Below are 14,348 nucleotides of genomic sequence, written 5' to 3'. Positions count from 1 at the left end.
AGCTAAGTATGAATTCAGTTGCTTTCAGTTATGTATCAATTAAAGACACAATCCAGATCATACCCAGCCAGTCAGCCACTGGTAAGGGCTGTATCTTTTTCTTGCAGTGTTCAGTGAAAAGATCGCAATGCATCGCAATATTTCAAGTAGTATGATGCATCATGATAGAATCGCATCGTGGCATGTGATTCAAATCGAATCATGACTTCTTTGCAAATACCCACCCCTACTAGTTAGACCGGTCAGAATGTAAAAAATATGTGCGCTACAGCATCGAAGAAGATAATGTTCACATTTTCAGGGGCTTAAGAATTGTAAAACAAAGATAAAGTCATCACTTTGACACAGACACACCTTTCCAAAATAGGTACATCGCATTGCATGGTCAGTTTGAAGTCCATGAAGTCTATAAATCATCCCGTAAAAGTTAAAATATCCACTGGACTTGGTTTCCAAGATTTTTAATTTTCCAAGAATTTTAATTTTCCAAGATTTCAAATCTTGGAAACCAAGTCCAGTGGATATTTTTTTGAACTTTTACGGAATGACTATGACCTGGATGACTGAGAATCTTCATCAGCATATCTATAAATCATGTAATACAGCATATACAAATCCATCACAACTAAATATGTGTGTTAATGGAGCATAATAATACTGAAGCAAGACATTAAGAATATTACACACACACACAATCTGATGATGTGCCAAAAATACTAAATTGATGATGTATATGTAATATACATATATTGATTACATTGTTATAGTAATTACATTACAGGCATTTTTATGGCACGACTGTGAAAGTGGGGAAAAACCAAGATGGTGGCAGGTGACTTCAGTTTTTTTGCTCCATCAGCAATTCAGAGAATAGCTAGAGATCAGTGACCTGACCCTGCATAAAAAAGTAACTGCTCTTTTCTAAACTTAACTATTCCTCTGGAGGAGTCTTTGCGTCCTCTTCTTCAGCAGCATGTAATATCTTTCATAATGAGCAGCCTGTTTAATTCCACACTGTTTAAAGCCGCCTGCTCTTCTGAGCTTCCTCAGGATTCGGACCATTTCGGAGTTTATGTAGATCAAACTGTTAAAACTAGCGTCTGTAACCTTTTTAAACCTGAAGAGGGTGCCAAAGAGAATTTAAGACACAAACAAGAATTGCAACAAATATGCATATCGACAGGACTACAAGACATCCATGAACACGTTTTATAAGAAGAAAAAAACTGTTTTGGGTTGAGATATAAACTAATAGCTGGACTTTCTTCAAGAATTCCTGCCAGAGAAAATTCATCCAAGTCCTGAAGCCGTTAAGTATTCCCAGACCATCACACTGCCACCATCTGGCAGCTTTATATCTGTGCTCCAAAACACCAAAAACTGTTAACTGCCAGGCATCTGTAAAACCTGCTAACATGCGGAGGAGGTAATTTAGACTTTTTTTTTAAGGTGTGTTGGAGCAGAGACGCACGCAACAGCTGTGTGATGGTGACACTCTAGAACAGATGATGCCTTCCCCTAAACTAGACTGAACTGTAGTTAACTCTCATGGATGCTTCTCTGTTCCAACCTCTTTCTTATTGTTCCATCAGAAACGGTGAGGTTAACTGATGAAAGTGAGGTCTGCAGTGCTTGAGATGTTAGTTATTTTGTTAAATCCAGTAAGTCAATGTGTTCTTAATTGGCTAGTCGCTCTGTTTGTCCTCCATTTGTGGATAAAGGCTCTCTGTGATTTCCTAGAAGTGTTAAATATTTCTAGGCCTTTCCACACTGATGTCATCTGTTCTTTAGTTTGGGACATGATTGATTGTTTTGAATTATCTTATTTAGCAAACAATGTCACGCGATTGATTTTACAGGTCAGGCATTAATCAGGCCTGTTTATTTTGAATGCAGAATTCTTTAAAATATGGTTTCAATTTTTATTTTTAAAAGCAGTGATCACGTTTTAAATAGGGACGGTTTAGTTTGGTCTTCATCGCCAGATTATACATTTTAAATGTGACAAGAAAGCAAAAAAAAAACAGCAAACCTGATGAGTTTTTGTACCTTTATTCCGCTGCAGAGGGGGAACAAGTAGACACAAGATATATATTAGAGCTACAACTGAAGATTTTTTAACGATTAAGATTTTTGCAAATCTGTTGATTATTTTTTCAATAATATCCCGTCTTTAAAGAAGACTTTTTATGAAATTAAATCAGGTGAAACTCAAACTTTTAAGGTTAAGGAGTTCTCTATAGAGCAGAGGTCTTCAACAGGGGGTCCGCGACCCCTAAGGGGTCCGCAGAGGTACTGCATGGGGGTCGTGAAAGTTTTTTCCACTAATTGAAATGTCTTTAAATATATATTAACATGAATTCAACACACTGATGTAAACAGATAAATGGAGGCAGAAGATGTCTTTCAGTCATCAATGCACACATTCAGCGACACACAGGAGCTCTTTTAAGCTGGGCACCGTTTCATTCACAACACCATGTCCCATCAACCAGGAATCAGAATCAGAAATACTTTTATAATCCCAGGGAGAAATAACTTTTGTCACATTACTTCATCTGTAATAAAGTGACTATAGGAGCAGTTTGATATAAAGCAATTTCATACAATATGTATAATTAGGGGTCCCGCTCCATCTCGCCCTCAGTTTGGGGGTCCTTGGCCTGGAAAACCTTGAAGACCCCTGCTATAGAGCATATTGATATACAATTTGTGTTTAATCTTATATGCAAAACGTTAATATATTTTTTACAATTTAGGAAAATTTCATCCCTAAGAGTCTATATACTCCAGTCAATGATTAATTGATTATTAAATTAGTTGACGGTTTTTTCAATATTCCATTAATTGCAATTAATCTGATTGTTTCAAGTTGAGCTGTAGGGCAGAAAAGCAAGTTTCTCACAAGGGGGAACATTCTCTTGATAAAAATGCACATACAGTTTAAAAAGGATAAATGTTAGTGTTTAAAAAATAGTAAACTAACATGGAAGGGAAACAAACTAATTTTTTGTACAACTGCATCCATATTGTTATTCTGGACACTAACCTTTAGCTCCACAAGGGGTCAGTCATACCATGCTAGCTCTGTCAGAGATTTTGGAACAGCCTAAAATGCATAACAAAGTTAAAAGGAACTGAAACCAAACATATTGATCCAACTCACCAGGTCTCTTAAGGTCTACTACCTAAATAAAACATTTCCAGCAGCTTTCAGTTTTACTTTGATTCTGCTTTTTCATTTTTTCCTCCCAAACTGAAAACATTTAAAGACAGTAGTTACTTTATAAATATCCACCATTTACTGCACTTCTCCGCCTCCCTATTTGTTCGCCTCAGCCCATCTCTCTGTTCTTGACGTTTATCCTGCAAGGCTCAGCAGTGCTTCTATGTAATTACAGTCCTATGGTCGCTGAGACGAACATTTTTCCGGCCTGATGCAACTGTAGCTCTGTGTCTGGACCTTCAACTGTAGCATCTCCTGGCAGCCAGAGAGCAAAAGATTTTTGAGGGGCAGCCAGGCTGCACTTAGAAATTTGGGGAAAATAAATTATTTGTTATCTCCAATATGTGCTTTTTAGCAGGCAGATTGGGGTTTTAGGTCCTCAAGTTTCATCTAATTTTGCAACAGAGTTCATCAAAACGATCAGTTAGTCAGAAGGGAAGCTTGACTGAGCTAAATTTAGGGCAAAAGGTTTTAAGGGTTATGACAGATTTATTACATTAGTCAATAAACTACAATAGTTTCACCTGCTTAAAACCATTTTTCATTCTGTTTGATGTGCAGTACTTCAGTTTTAAAAATTACTTATAAAGATTATAACCTAGATATATAGCCCAGGTATTAACATGTAATACCTTTTTGCCTTATGTGACTTTATTTTTTAATTTTTTTTAATTTTATAAAACAGAAATAATGGATGCCGACGTACGCTGTCAGACTAACAACCGTTTAAATAAGAAATCTGTCATACATTGCACATGGTACCCGATTAAAAATCACACACAAGTGATATATTAGGATACATATACATATATTGGGTCATATTTCCAAGAGAATATTTTAGGCGCTTGGTTTGGAACAGATATGTTTTGTCCTAACTGGGAAGATTTGCTCAATTTATAGACATTAACTTTCTAAAATACATCACCTTAACCTCCAAACATACAAAATGTGAAAACCATTGCTCTTCATGCTACTTTGCAATGTGTCCATTTCAGGAATAAATACACAAATCTGCAATATTTTTTCTGTTTGTGAAACAGGATTTTTGCATTTACGTAACTCGTGTAGCTCACTTACAAACTTTTAATACTAGTGCTTTTAGTTGATCACAGGTTGGCCCTAAAATCTCCATCTTCAGAGTCTATGTTTCACTGTTTACTAGCATTGAAGAAGCCCTACTGGTGGCGACATAACACTAGCTGAATCTCTCACCCTAAAGTTTCTGAAGTTTAGAAAAACGTTCAAATATGCAGAGCTCTTAAAAACCCTCTACATTCAACAGAGCGATCAATGACTTGGGAATGCTAAATGGCCTGTACTTTTATAGAACATTTTTCAAGTCAGTAGACTCTAGCTTCACACTTCATTCAGTCATTCATAGAGTGAGGGTGGCACGCTCCTTTATTTCCACAGCTACCCTGGGGCACACAGAAACAAGCTGTCAGAGATTTCAAAACTTTTAATGTTTATCTACGGAGCCCCTCTGATGACATGGTCAAAAAAAATGTTTAATTGTGGCCACAAAGTAGTATTTCGTGGCCACGCAATAAGTAAAACGTGCGCACAAAATTAATAATTAATAATATTAATATCATTCCTGGACAACTGGGTAAGCAAATCGAGCGCACCTTCTCTAAGGTCTAAGGCGCGCTCGATTTTCTTACCCAGTCGGTCTCCGCCAGTCACGTGACATTTGTTGCTAAGACGCCATTTTAGGTGGAAAAGGCGTAGTGTAAACAACCGCAGTATAGCTAAACGAAGGACTAAAGGCCAGTTTACATAGCAGCCTGTCCAAGATAAGTCATTACAGTTAACATAAGCCTGAAAACAGGGGCGGATTTATTGATATTATTAATAAGTATTTCGTGCGCACTTTAAACTTATTGCGTGGCCACGAAGTAGTATTTCGTGCGCACATTATACTTATTGCGTGGCCGCGAAATACTACTTCGTACGCACGAAATACTACTACGTGGCCACAATTAAACATTTTTTTTGACCATGTCATCAGAGGGGCTCCGTATTTATCACTCAAGTAGAAGTATAAATCCTACTGGTTAAAAACACTTTTGTAGAAGTTAAAGTCCCTTTAAGCTTTTTTTTTATGAAGTAAAAGTGTAAAAGTACCGTTTTTAAAACTACTGAGAGTATAAAAGTAAAATGAATGCACCAAAAATGTTAAGAACAGATACTTTACTGCACTAGCCTTTTTTAAGAAACATTTTGCTACAATTCTGGATGATAATTTCCTTATACTTAATTCCATAACTATAGTTACAGTGTCAAATTTAACTTTGCATCATCTTGAAAAGCAATTAATTTTGATATGTGGCAACAAGTGGGTGCAGCACCGAGTCCAACCACAGAGAAATTAATTGTCTGGATGAAACAAATTATTTTGATGGTTTTTAATTATTTTTTTATTTATTTTTTTTATACCAAGAGGCCATAAGGAAAATCAGCTTAAATAAAACAAAACAAACGAGTCTGTTTTTAAAATTTAAGGAGTAGAAAGTAGATATTTTGCAAAAAAAACGTAAGGAGTAGAAGTAAAAAGTTGTCTAAAAAAAGAATTACTCCAGTAAACCTAACCTGAGACCAAGTCAAGACCAAGAGCAGCGATCCACATTTTGTCACAATAAAAGGTGAACTTTCCTTGAGTGGAAGTGGGGAATGGGTGGGCTTAAGTGACATAAATAGATAAGTGGCAACGAGTTACATTGTTGCTTTGATTTGAATTATTACATTTTACATGGAAAAATTTATTAACTGATGAATTAATATTGTTTCCATAATTTTGGTCTTAGAAGAAAATCTCCATCATAAAGTCATGAGACTGGTCTTAAGTATTACAGCACTGGGTATCATAAGTGGCCACCAGGCCCTCTGAGCACTGCTAGATGGCGTTATAGGTGACATGTCCCAAGGACAGAACTACTGACACAGACACAGCTGCGGTTTAAGTTGATGACGCTCAGGTTGCAGGATAAACTCTTGCATCCTGCACCATTGTTGTTCTTGTATGGCCTTCACTGACGGCCTTCGCTGCATTTGGCTCACAGATTGCAAAATCTTAAAGCGTTTGAGAACCTCATACATAAGCTGCAAAGACTGAGTCTTATTACGAAAGAGTTTAACATCCTCCACCTTAAAGATATAGTGGAGGATATTCTTTGTCCGGGTGGATCATCAAAATTAGTGGTCCTCCTAAATGTCAATCATTCTGATTGTTAAATATGGAAGTTAGGTCCTTCTGAAAGTGGCTGCGCCTCGGAACTTCCCTACCGGTTCTTTACCTGGGAGCAAGTTATTTACTACTCTTAACTCAAACTGGGTAAAACCATATAAAAAAGGACAATAAAACAGGAGTAAAAAAGTAACAGAGTTCATTCCAGGTCAGGTCGTTACAGGACAGAGAAATTGCTTAGGGTTGGCACAGCTGTGGGCTCAAAAAACGTCCGCGAGCGTCCGGCAAAGATTGAGCAAAGATTGAGCCCCGAACAAGGTCATCTCCTCCTTCTTATACTATTCTGTCTAATCTGGCTAACAAAGTAACATAAGGGCATCCTACGTGCTGGTCCCCATTTTCGCTTAACGGTTGTGAGTCTGAAATATTGGAAAAATTGCAAACCTTCTTTTGGAAAGTAAGCTTGTATTAACGATGCAAAAAGCAACTTTTAAACAGAGCGTGCGCAAGGAGAAATAGGCTCTTGCACGCTCTCGCACGCGTTTAATAGGCCTTCCCCCTTTTGGGAGAGGGTACAGGGTTGTACATGTGCATTTTTTTTTAAAGTGGAGAGGGGGGTCTTTTCAACAATTCACAAAAAGCCTCCACTATACCTTTAAGATAAGTCAGGGTTTACCGGTAGAAAATTAGGCCTTTAATTTTGCTGAATTATTATTATATTTTAAACTATCAGCAATGAAACAGCTTATTTCAGCTAAGACTGGCTCTTATTTGAAGTTGAGTTAAGGAGTGTTAGTTACGACCCTTCCCAGGTTGCTGAAACGTCAAACTTTCAAAGAAAGATCTAGAAACATTGCTCAAATTGATATTTCTGTGGGTTTGTGTTTCTTCGTTAACTGCTAAGAGCAGCTGGAAGACCAAAGCAGACCACCACCTGTGCTATGAGGGTTCAGGTCAACCATAGCAGCCAGTCAGCTGAGCAAGGCAGCTCTTGTGCTGGTGAGTGGGCCCTAAAAACAATATGTTTTCGCTCTGTAAGCAGACCCTCCCCTCCAGCTCTCTTCCTGCCCTCCTCTTTAGTATAACCACATAGGTTTATGTGTTAAGAGCTCAGCAGAGAAGTACACCAAGATCCAGTTTCACAGACAACCTCAGACGAGGCCTTTCTGATCTCTGGATCACACAGACTTTCCTTTACTTGGCTCCTAAATGAAGCCTTATTTATTCGTATTCCCATTTGCGCTCTTTCCCTCGTGTCCCTTTAAGATGTCTTTGCGTTTTATTACTGACAGCCACTTGGCAAGCTCCATGTAAACATCAGTCAGCATTAGTTGAAGCGAGGATGAAAGACAGCGACATCTTGACAGCAAGTCTTACTTTTAAAGTTCAAAATTCCTTTGATATATAATACCCCCCTCCTTTCCTCTTTTAATCCCTCCCTGCCCCCTTTCTGCCTCTTTCTTTGTGATGACATGCACAGTCTTATGGAAACCAGATGTAGTCTTTTGCATTGGACGCAACGGCGACAGAGAGAAAACCAAAGGGCGATGCTGTGCGGTAGTTCATTAACAAGATGCAGGAGGGGTGGGAACAGTGAGGAGGAGTTTTGGGGTCCCACTGACACTCTCTTGTGGTCTCAATAAGTGATGCTGTGATTCTGTGCATCTCTAGAAGTTCCAATGATGAGGGGTGCTCCAACAGTGCCATTTATGCAAGGTGTACACATTCTGTGTCATACAAAGATGTTTATGCAATAAGAACTTTTTTAAATAGCTTTTATACCTCATAACCTGATACCTTTATGTATCGCACTGATGGACAATCACAAGGAACTGGAAAGTTGGAAAGGAAAGCTCTGTGCTTTCACCTTGAAGCTTTCTCTCCCAGATTCTTTCCTGAGAAAAGATCACATTCCTCGTTGTTTACTGTTTTGATAGTTTGATAGACCTGAGCAGCTCCCATCCCCCATCATCATGTTGTGTCTGTCTCACATGATGCAGCTGGAATTCCAGATGTTGTTCTTGGAATTCTGATCCATCCGGGGACAGTGGCGTCGGATGTAGGAGTTTGCCCTGAAATCGAAGGATTGACAGTTCAAGCCCCGGCTCTGGCTTTCAATGTCGTTATGTCCTTGGGCAAGACACTTTACCTGCATTGCCTACTGATGGTGATCAGAGGGCCTGGTGGCACCAGTATACAGCAGCCTTGCTTCTGTCAGTGAGCCTCAGGGCAGCTGTGGCTACAATGTAGCTTCCCACCATCAGTGTGTGAGTGTTATATAAGTACAGGCCATTTACCACTTAGAACAAACATTTAAATAACACTTCATAACATATATGTAATAAATAACCATGAAACATGACAACAGATTTAGACAGAAATTGTAATCTTACTTTTGCTCAGGGTTCCAGAAGGCAGCGTTTACCAACCGGGCTCACATATCATTGAAGTCATCCCAGAATCACAGCTAATGAAGCATTTTATGCAACTTTATTATGCCACATCATCACGTCATTACATCATACATGTTTGTAAATGAGGTGAAATCCATGGCTCCAGCCTTATCAACATGTTACTCCATGTTCCAGACAAAAGCACAGAGAACTTGCTGTTAAGAAACATCCACTCTGTCTGTGCCCCTATTTCATTCCTAAATCTCTGTTATGGACATAATGAACATGATAGCTGTATATCCTGAGACAAGAACTTTCCTAATTAGATAAACTGTTTAGTAAAACATTAGTGCAGACATGAAACAGGCAGGTATTATTAAGGTTTAACAGACTCACACATCATCAATAAATATAATCCGACCAAAATAATATTTTTTTTTTTTTTTGCTGAAATTACAGCATAAAGTGTTTAAAAGTACGCCTTTACTAGCTGTTCGTAACCTAAAGGCAGATATTTTTTTGCCTGTAGTTCTAAGAGCGGATAGAGTATTCACAAAAAATCCATTTACAACAGGTTCTCAGTTAAGTTTAGGTCTGGATTTTGATTTTTAATGCAAATTTTTCACTCTGGTTGTATTTTTAGGGCCGTCATGCTGGAAGGGGAACCTCTTTTTCTTCTTCTTCTTCCTGGATTGTTCTGTTTTCAGTTCCATCCATCAACACTGACCAGCTTCTCTGTTACTGTTAAATAAATATTCGCCATAGCAACAAGCTGCCTCCAAAATGTTGCACAACTGAGATGGCGTGTTAATTTTACCGCGTTGTATTCATGCACCAAAAGTGCAGTCTTACCACAGCCAATCATGTAATGTTTTCTGTGTCCCTGAAATGACAAACTGCTTACAGGACCTTTTCTTTAGCCTTCTTTTTGCTACTTTGTCAATCCCTGCTTGTAGAGTATCAACAGATTTGTTGTTTACATGACTCTGGCTAACAGCTTGTCCAGTTACCATGTCAGCATTGCTCTTTGGTCTTCAGGATGTTTTTCTGTTCTCTGATGTTCTCTTAACCTCTGAGCCCCGCTCAGAACAGCTGGATTTATGCTGACCATAATATAGATACACATAGAAGGACTCTGGTTCTTCTCAATTGGTTATTTTCCCTGGATTTTATTTATTAATCTTTTTTATTTGTGAAAACTATGCATTGATTTTATAAATGAAACAGTACCTGATCGTCTTCAAGGAATATTTTTTAGCCAGATCAATGTGAAAAATCTATATCAATTCCCTTTCATTCTCTGCTGTAGTTTTTCCTTCCAACACAATAGCTTCTCAGTATATTGTTTAAAGTTTGCTCCCTTTGCACCACACCCAATCAAAGTGCAGACCCTGTGTTGAGTTACAAAAGCAGTAATTAAGGCTTAAGTCAAGTTTTCAATACATTTAGCGACGAGAGGTCTATGGCAAAAACAAACATCTCAAAGCAAACGCACGAAGAAAGAGAAAGCTGAGATCAAGACGACTGTGGAAGAGAGGAATACATTTGAATTATGAAAGGGGAGTTTATTTTTCCACTCATAGTTTCATGTGTTGCTAAACGGAAAGCCAACATGCAGTCACAATGGAAAAATGTATTGCCTATTAATCCATCTTTCTTTCTCTGGCAATGCAAACCACAAATAAAGCGAAAATGGGGAATATTAAGTCAAAGTTGGAATACCTTATTTGAGGGTCAGCATACTTTCAGCTATAAAAAGCCAATAATGAGCTTAAACTGATAATTATATGTACAGCAGAAAGCAGACAGATCTAGTGAATTAACGTGGGAGATTTTTGATTTCATTTACAGAAGAGCTGCAGGAAATCTCACTCACTGTCTCTGTTAACATCATTTGCCGTATTGTATCCTGTAAAGGTTTAAATATCAAGGAAGATTATTATTGGGGCATTTTTTTTTATAATGAATAAGACTCAAAATGATATATATCCGTATATATACATTTTAAGTTTTTATATATCTGGTTATGTTTCCAGAATGTATTGTTTATTTCATTTGGATTTTCGTCAATCAACATAAGTTGCACAACTTTGTGCGGTTTAAAAGCAATCAACGCATGATTTAACTAAAATAATAACAAAGCTGCACAGTAAGAAGTAAAGTTTTTATTTTATTATTTGGTTATTACAAAAAACCCCAGAAAATAATATTGATATATCAGCTTTCCTTGAGATTATAAATGTTATAAAATTTTTACCCTGCTTCTTTCAGTTCATCTTGTCAGTTGGAATAACTTCCAATATTAGTGGAGAACAGGTATCATTTATACACTTCCTAGGAAAGGTTTTCCCTTCCCCCCTCATTGGACTTTCCCAAAATTGAAATAATGCTTTTGTGTATTTCTGTACATGTTCTGCAGAACTAAGAGAACGCAATACGCCGTTCCTCTTCCTATCTGCTATAGCAGTGGTGGTTTAAGATGTGGCAAAGCTCTAACTAACAGAAATGAAAACCAGATGCCAACTTTATATCCCTGCATAAATTCCCACCTTTTCCATGATCTCACTTTTTTTTCTGTGTGTGTTACGAAGCAGAAAAGTTTAACAGTAACCGTTTTCTGTTGGTCCTTCTTTCTCATTCTTTGTGGGATTTACAATTAACATCATGACAGAGTTTACGAGACATGGAGCAAGAGCAGGACTTTCCCTGTGACACAGTTTGTATTCAGGAGGCTGCAGGCAGTTTTCAGCCTCACAAAGGGAGCATGCAGCCCAGTGACATGCAGACACTTAAAAAGAGTCTGGTAATTATGATGAATTTGACTGAATGTGTGACAGGGTTCATTCAGGTTCAGGCTGGATGCACTGTGAAGATGCTTTGTATGTTGAAATATGTAAAAGAATCTAGAGGAAGGACAAAGGCATAACGCCTTCTGTCGAGGATCTGTCTGTTCTGGGAACTAAATGAAACAAAATTCAGTTAAGTGTTAACATAAAAATACTTGTATTAATATGTTCAACAATGTCTGTGAAAGCTTTCATACCATTGATCTTTTTAACAGTTTCCAACCACAAACCACAATGTAATGCATGGAGAAAAACATAAAAGGTTACTATTGCAGATTTGCCAGAATTTATAGGAGCTCGAGCAAATTATGAAGATTCTTGTGCTTGTATGAGCTGGAATTTCTCTTTCCTTTTGGCCTGCTTTTAAAATACAAAATAAGGGAGGAGTTTAACACCACAGGCCAACACACTCCCTACTGTATAACACGGTATAGGCAGCAAGATGCAGCGGGATGACTTGTTTGGAAGGGACATTGAAACGGATAAGAGTTTGAAGGGTTTGATAAAGTTAAATTCAGGCAACTTGATTTAAATAAAATGGGAGAGGCTGCAAAAGGGTGACCATATTCAGCATCTACCTCAACAGTTAAACATTTAGCTGTGGAACTATACTTAATGATTGTTTTATGAAAATATACTATAGAAGTAAGTCTAAACTTTGAGCGTCTGTGGCTGACCCATTTCCATCCAATCCAAATTAGCTTTGGATGTTTGATATTTGAGACCTCCATTTTGTATTATTTAATTTCGGAGCTATTTACATGCATTTTATATCAGGCGTCAATTTAAAACATTTCTTTTTAGAAAAAATCCTGCTACTTCTCTGTTCTCTTCAACTTCAAAGAAGTCTGGATTTAAGCACTTCCAGGATTTCACTCGAATAAAAGATCATTTTAACAGTTGCCTACTTACTAATATATGCTGTGTTGACCAAATTCAGTTTGGACTAACATTTTCTGCAGCAGTCTAACATTTTAGTTTGCAGGGTTTCGTCTGGTTGAAATGACAGAGAAGATGGCTAAAAGGAGGCCGGACATGTTGGTGTGGTCTTTTGTTAGGCTTTGTTAAAAAAGGAGTGAGTCATTTCCCGGACAGGGAAGAAAAGTTCTCCAGTTACAGAGAGGACTGCGGGGAGAAGCTATCCTGAAGCCATTATTTTCTCCTCTCTGCAGAGTCAGCTGGTACATGATAGAAAACATCAAATATTTACCCACAGCTAAATGTGTGACTTGTTTGGCAGACACAGAGAAAAGAGATTAAGCCGGCCAAAATTAAAGAAATGGAACATGTCAAAAAGCTGCTTACATTCCTCGTTGTCTACTGTTTTGATAGTTTGATAGATCTGAGCAGCTCCCATCCCCCATCATCATGCTGTGTCTGGCTCACATGATGCAGCTGGAATTCCAGATGTTGCTCATGGAATTCTGATCCATCTCTGGCCTCCAAATGGGACTGAACCCCCTCATGCTCCTCCTTCCTCCCCCCCTAAATGCCTCGTGACTTCTCTCTCCAAAACACTGGTAAGAAATGGACAAAAAAAAAATCGTGAGCGCCCTAAAGCTTTCTAGCACAACGGAAAATTACTTCATCATTTCAACAGCATGAAGCCCCGTTTTCTGTAATCTTAGCATATCATAGAGGCCACTGACCTATCTCTTTACAGCAAATGGATAAGCTGTGGGGACATGCCGAAGTTCACAGTTAAATTAGAGCATAATGTAAGGTTGTGCACACATACACTATCAATGACGCACAACATCATAAAATGCAAACTTTGATGACTTTATTCATCAATGAAAGGAAAGAATGCATGGTTGTTTGCAGATTTGCACTTAGAGAAAAAGCAAAAACAAAGTGTGCATAGTTCATAGTTCCTCTGAAACTAAATAAAATCCAGTTTGCAGAAATCAACTAATCCAGCTGTTCTGGGAAGGGTTTACAGGTTTGCTAGAGAGCAATATGAAGCAAACAGCCTCACTAAGTTCAGGGAACGGATCAGAAAAGTCGCTAGTTTATCATTTTTCACCACTTTATCTTTGTTTGTGATATGAAATATAAAGGCAATATAAAAAAATTGAGTTTTGCAGTTGTAATATTAAATACAATGTAATGTAAAAGAGGTAGCAATACATTTATAAGCAGGGAAACTCCTTTATAGCTCTGAATAAGACAAGCATCTGTCCTCTTTTCTCTGTTTAAGGTCTTTTATTTTCTAAGTTCCATTAGTGGTTTATTAAAAATGGGCAACTTATCCCTGATTTGCTGAAGAAAAACCAAAGTCCTTCACTTTGTAGAGTCCTCATTATCCTGCACTTCCCTTCCATTTATGATCCTCATAAATATAGTAAGAACACACACACTCCCTCTTTCCCTTTCTAATTGTATAGTTTAGATATGTTTTTCTGCTGTGCAGCAACGGGGTTTATACAATCGTCCTCATCCCTGTTTCTACTTAAGATTTGGATCCGCTCTGTATTTTCCGACCCAGTTAAAGGGCCTGCCAGTTTCTGAGCCCCAGTAATGCAGTGGTGCGGTTGGGGAACAAGAAACCTGGAGGTCCAGGGAGACTGGGGAAGACCAGATGGAAAAGAGACACGATCCGAGCTAACGACTCGGCTGAAACTTCCAGGTGAAAGCCGGTTCATAGGTAAACATTTAGAAAGATAATTTACCGGATAATAATTAAAGCACAGAAA

This window comes from Cyprinodon tularosa, unplaced genomic scaffold (assembly GCF_016077235.1).
Source record: "Cyprinodon tularosa strain WSP-4 unplaced genomic scaffold, ASM1607723v1 ctg45, whole genome shotgun sequence".
Taxonomy (NCBI): Eukaryota; Metazoa; Chordata; class Actinopteri; order Cyprinodontiformes; family Cyprinodontidae; genus Cyprinodon; species Cyprinodon tularosa.
Note: the sequence above shows the minus strand (reverse complement) of the source record.